We start from the raw sequence: 5700 nt of genomic DNA, 5'->3' as shown, positions 1-5700 counted from the left end.
AGGAATCAGTGCGATAACTTTCAAGATTTGCGCCAAAATTGTAATTCAGTCTCGTTATATGATACTACTTGGGATAAAATTACAAACATTCTTTATTCTTACCGCCCAAATTTGCAATTGTGTTTTATTAGAACTGTCAAAGGCGATCTAACCCTGGATTTACAGAGATGCAATCGACCTCAGAAAACGAGAAAAAGAAATAAATATCATCAAAAGTATACAAAGTTTGCCTGTATTACTTCTGAGATTGCTCTAATATTAGTATTTGGTAGTGTAGCAGCCGTTAAATTATTGCTTCTGAACACTCGCGTGACTCGCGTGTCAAAATGGCGGACACTAAGTTGAATTACGTGACTGCGAGTTTTCAAAATTCCCACCTCTTAAACAGTTTTAATTTGTCTTTTTCCAAATAAATAGGAACCTGTGGGATTACTTTCGTTGATAGCGGTTGGAACCAGGTAAGGGCTAAGATGTTTTCGGGCGAAAACCATGATAGAGGAAGCAGCTTCGCAGAGACAAAACTTGATTTAATTTGCCTAGCACATCTCTCTTTTTTTTGGCAGCCATTCCAAGTGGGAAAACAATGAAAAACGTCTCAAATATTCATAGCGACAACTGCATTTTGATTTGCCTTATGTTTAGTGGTGGGAATTTGCTCAAGAAAGCAACCGACGAATTTGGCGCCTAAATTAACTGTTTTTGGCTGTTGAGAGTATCATATTACGCTGCCACAATTCAGTCCGAGAGAGCTGGTAGTGATACACATTTCTGCCAAGTATGAGAAAAATCCCTCGCAAAATAGCTAAGTTATTCTCAATTTTGTGAAAATATGGGTTAAAGACAGGGTGACCCAGGCCTTAATTAACCTGAGTCATAAAGGCACTAACCTATTTAAGAAGAACACAGAACGAACTTGTTACTATTCTCAAGCTAAAAAATCGACATGCTTCGTGCCAACGCCACTTCCTTACCCCTCTCTCATTGCCACTAACAAGTAAATAAGATATGGTTTCTTAGGTCTTGGGTCTTAGCTTCCGGGGATCTTTCGTTTTCGCTACAACCAACAGCTCAGTGATGAACGAGGATTTCATTCGAATCAATTGTTTCGTTTTTCATATAGATTAGGTGTAAAGCTAGTTTAGAAAGAAGTTGTAAAAAATATGCTTCACGAACAGTTTCACAAGCAAAATACATCTTACAGTTAACTCAATTTGCGATTGTGAGCACATTCCAACGAGGTGATGTTTAATTCAAAGAACACTCAATTCATGTCTATGCCCTTCGTGCGGGCGCCTCATATATGCATTATGCGCTAACCGTTGATGAAAAAAGAATTGCAAGGAAACATCCTGAAAGGCTAGGTTATCTTTATAATGATAAGAACATTGAAACATACGACAAAACGAAATTAAGATCCACTTAAAACCGTGATGTAATTTACGTAATAGTAAAGCTCGCAACGCGCAGCTTAGCCCCATAATTATACGAAATAGTAGTAACCCATCAAGCCGAAAAAATTTGGACTAATGACCGTACGGGCGTCCGTAGAAGGTGCTACTTTTAGCATGCGCGGTCAACTGTACCTACTATCTCAGCCATTACGTAATGGAAGGGCGAGGAAGTAGGTAATGCGCAGACGCGATTGCTTGCGTAAGTTGGATACCCCATTAGTGTGCGCCAGGAGACACCGGCAGATGACAATTAAGTGCGCATACTCGAGTGCCGAGCTTTAGTGCAACTTACCGCGGGCACACGGTTAGACATTACACGAGGGCTTCACGTGGGCTAGTAGATGTGATACCTTGTAAGAAAATAATTTGCAACCCGCGTTTAGAGCGAGAAATCAAACTGGTCAGGATGTAGTTGAACAGCAATTTTTAGTATTTTGCAATTTCTAATCATCTCACTGGGTAACAATACCGGCAGAGCTAAAGCTTTGTCAACCGGAGGAAATTGTTATAATTCAAGTTCGTGGAGAGAGGGTTGGAGTGGAAATAAACTGGATAGAAAGAGACAGAGCGACCAAAGAGAGCAACAAGTAAACGGCATAAAACGAGTCGAGAAAATCGCGCAAGAAAGTTGGAAAGGACGCCAAAATAGGCAGAATATAGTGAGAGGAACGCGAAAACGTGAGGCACAAGAAAAGGCACAAGTAAAAAGGCGAATATCTAGCAAAGAGCAACGGGAGAAGGAAAAACAAAGAAGCTCTTGAAAAAAAGACTGAAAAGATGTCATCAACAAAGAGAGGAGAACTACAACTTCTCTTACGCTAAGGCCCAGAAAAATTCAAACCTTTTTTTTTCACCAATGATCGTTTAACACTAGCTTCAGTTTTTAATTCGCGCAACTGATCACGTTTTGGTAAAACAATTTTGTTGACCTCTCCGTGTACTCAGGCAAAAATTTCCGCCTCTGTCCCACCCTCTAGATATATGAACACGTACAGAAGACAATGGCACAAGCTGGGGGACAAAGTCAAGCCTAGTAGGGGAGGCAGGGGAAAACACGTTTAATACATAAATTAATTGTTTAACAGATTTGAATGGAGTGAGTGTGCCAGTGAGCGAGTGAGTGAATTTTACGTCTATACCTAAACCTCATGGTATGGCTTACATCAATAAACATCAAACGCTTGTAATAGCATCAAATTATTCGAAAAACTTGGTCGTTTTGGATGGTAGCTTTAAAGAAAGACTCGGTTACGAAATTTCCAGAGGATAAATGATGAAGATTACTACCAGGAAGTTTGAAACTCAGAAATCTTTTCCAGTTTTAATATTTGACGATTGCGTTGATTCAAGAATGTTACCTGTTAAAATGACCCCTTCTTTAAAATATTTCTTCCATAATTCAGGACCTGGTGGACCAGATTTCGCTAGAGTATCGTAAAGAGTATTTGTGAAGAGAGAAATATATCAAATTACACGAACATTTCCCCTTTCTCTGAAGAATCCAAAGGTCTCCTTGTTTCCTTGTCCCTTGGTTCCTGAAAGCAAACAATGATGATAAAGAAAGCTAACATTGTTAACGTAGTCTTTTCCCCTAAATATTATCCTCTAGCGGAAACTGATTAAAACGTATGACGTGGAGCGATATACAAACGTTGAGGATTTAGTGGTGGAGATGTGAGGTCATCAATCTATCATATAGCGCATCACAAGAAATTGGGATTTTCCTCCAACATATTCCAAGATAATTTTGAACAATCGTGATGTATTGCATTTCAGAGACCAGGTTTGACCTTAAAAGTGCCCATGAGACGTTTTTTTTTTTTGCATTTTCTGGTTGATAGCTGTATTTAAAATTAGAAACAATCGACCTTAGCGCCTAGCGAGTTCTCCTTGACCATATTTTTGTGCATTGAAAGTACAATTTGGCGGCCAAAAAGGGTCCCCATCGTTTTTCTCTCTTAAGAAATCCCTATTTGAGTTTAACTTGAGTCAAATGACTGTAAACTCCCTCTTTTTTCCGTTTGACCGGCTGAACGACGATAGCCTCTGCCTTTGCAATCTCTGAGGAAAGGAGCAACTTGCCGTGAAACGGCTCGATGACTTCTCAGCGAAAAATCATCGTGCCTTGTGATACAGCTGATTCTTTCGTCAAAATTTAGATTTTGGTTCGTTAAGGGAATTTCTCTACAGCAACAAAACTCTAGAGCACTGACCAAGGGGAACCTTCGCCGCACTAAGCGCGAAAGAGTAAAATGTTATGATAGTCATATTAATGTGGCCACAGTCAGAAGTTCATTTCAAACTATCGACCAACCTGGAACTCTCAAATGCGCTTGCTCATGATGCAAGACTTGTCCTTTAATTCATAACATAGAGAAAATATCAGGACCCAGGAGATCCATTAAGATCACTGAACACTTTACGTGCACCTTCACCAATGTCATTTACTGCATAGCTTGCACTTATTGCAATAAGTTATACATTGGTGAAATAGGAAGACGACTAGGTTACTCTGATTCCGAGAACACCTTCGCAACGTAGGAAAAAAATGACAAGGACGCATCCAAACCAGTCGCTAGACACTTTAATCTCCCTAGACACTCTAAGCAGCATATGGCAGTTTGCTGCTTTTCCCTACATCTACGCAACTCGGAAAGCCACAAAACTCTAGAACAAAAATTTATGGGCTTTCAGTTTCAGGATTTTCAGTTTTTACATTTGGATGTATTTAAGACATAGTACAACCAGCTTATTATCAATAACATTGAATTATGTTTTTATATGAAACTGGGTGTGCTTAGAGGTGCTTCTAAGTTTTTATTTTGATTGATTTTTATTTACCGTGGTTTTCTGCTATTGAAGGTAGCAGAATTTCAAATGAATACGAGTCAAAGGGATATAAAAGTCAAGCCAAATAGTAGTTTGTGCAGTAAGGCCTCCTCTGTTGAAGAAGAGAAGAGAAAGAAGAAGAGAAATAAGTTGGGTTTTGTTCATTTTCCTCAGTCCTTTCTTCCTCTTTATTTCTTTGCAAATCCCTCATTTCATTTATCAGCTTTTGCTTTTCTGCCTCTAGATCATTACATTTGTTCTTCAAGTCTGAAAGCTCATCTCTCTTGAGATGAAGATCCCTTTCCACTCCCTCAGTAGACACTAGTTCACTATGTAGTATGCTTAAACTGAGATATTTTGAATTAAGCTGTTCTCTTTTTCTTCCTTTATTTTGCCTATATTTGTATGCCATAACTCCTGCTTCTCTTTCTAACCTGCCTTGGATACAGTAGCCTGTCTCTCGACTAACTATAAACCAAGATCTGAAAACTGTGGTATTACACCAGAGCAGATAACACCCGATTTGATATGTATTTGGACCTGATAAGGAAGTCTCGTTGATTTATCTATTTATATTTTCGAATTAGTCAGATGTCTGAAAAATAATGAGAGGTCGGGGAAACATGTGCAGCATCTCGAGGTATTTTTATTTCTCAATTTAGTTCATTGTTCCATACATTTAATTGCAGCGCTCCAGCCATTTTTAAACATGTTAAATACTCTGTTCGTAATAATCCGGCGACAGAAGCAAAAATTCAACTTTTTTTTTTTGCTCGAAAAGATCCTTTTGGTGAACTGTTTTCAAAAATAATATTCAAAAGTTCCAGCGAGTTTTTATTTTGGCAAAAAATACGAAAGTTCGAAATAGGCCAAAACGTACCTAATTTGAATAATCTCTATCGGGCTTTCAGTGCATTTTAACAACGCTCGTACAAGATAACGAAAATTATCTTGGATTAATTTTTTCATAAGTTGTTTTTCATCCCTAGGAGTAGCTTTGCAATTATATTTCTTCTCTAACTGCGCTTTCTTTCGTTTGTAGCCACCCTCGTAAAGTACACTATATTTTCCATTCCGTTTGTACGCTGAATTTTGCCATATTTCAGACGACCATAACATCGAGGGTATAAGAATGTACATGAAATAAAAGAGCTCTTTTCAACGAGAAATTCTTCGTGTTTATCATGTAAAAATATTATTTTTGGCCCGTGAAAAGCAAGCGCGCCAGAGCAAAATATATGGCGTGCATTTTCACGGAGTTCGGCCATTTTCTTGATGTACTCCTACTGCAAATCACTCGCTATTGGGACAAAACTCGACATGTTTGGTCTCTACTTCTGATATGATTCATTTAAACATATCAATTTTAACATAAAAATTACCCTACCTTCATTGTTAAGTGAACAAACCTCCGTTTTAG

This window comes from Pocillopora verrucosa, chromosome 6 (genome assembly GCF_036669915.1).
Source record: "Pocillopora verrucosa isolate sample1 chromosome 6, ASM3666991v2, whole genome shotgun sequence".
Taxonomy (NCBI): Eukaryota; Metazoa; Cnidaria; class Anthozoa; order Scleractinia; family Pocilloporidae; genus Pocillopora; species Pocillopora verrucosa.
The sequence above is the reverse complement of the archived record's forward strand: the minus strand, read 5'-3'. Positions refer to the sequence as shown.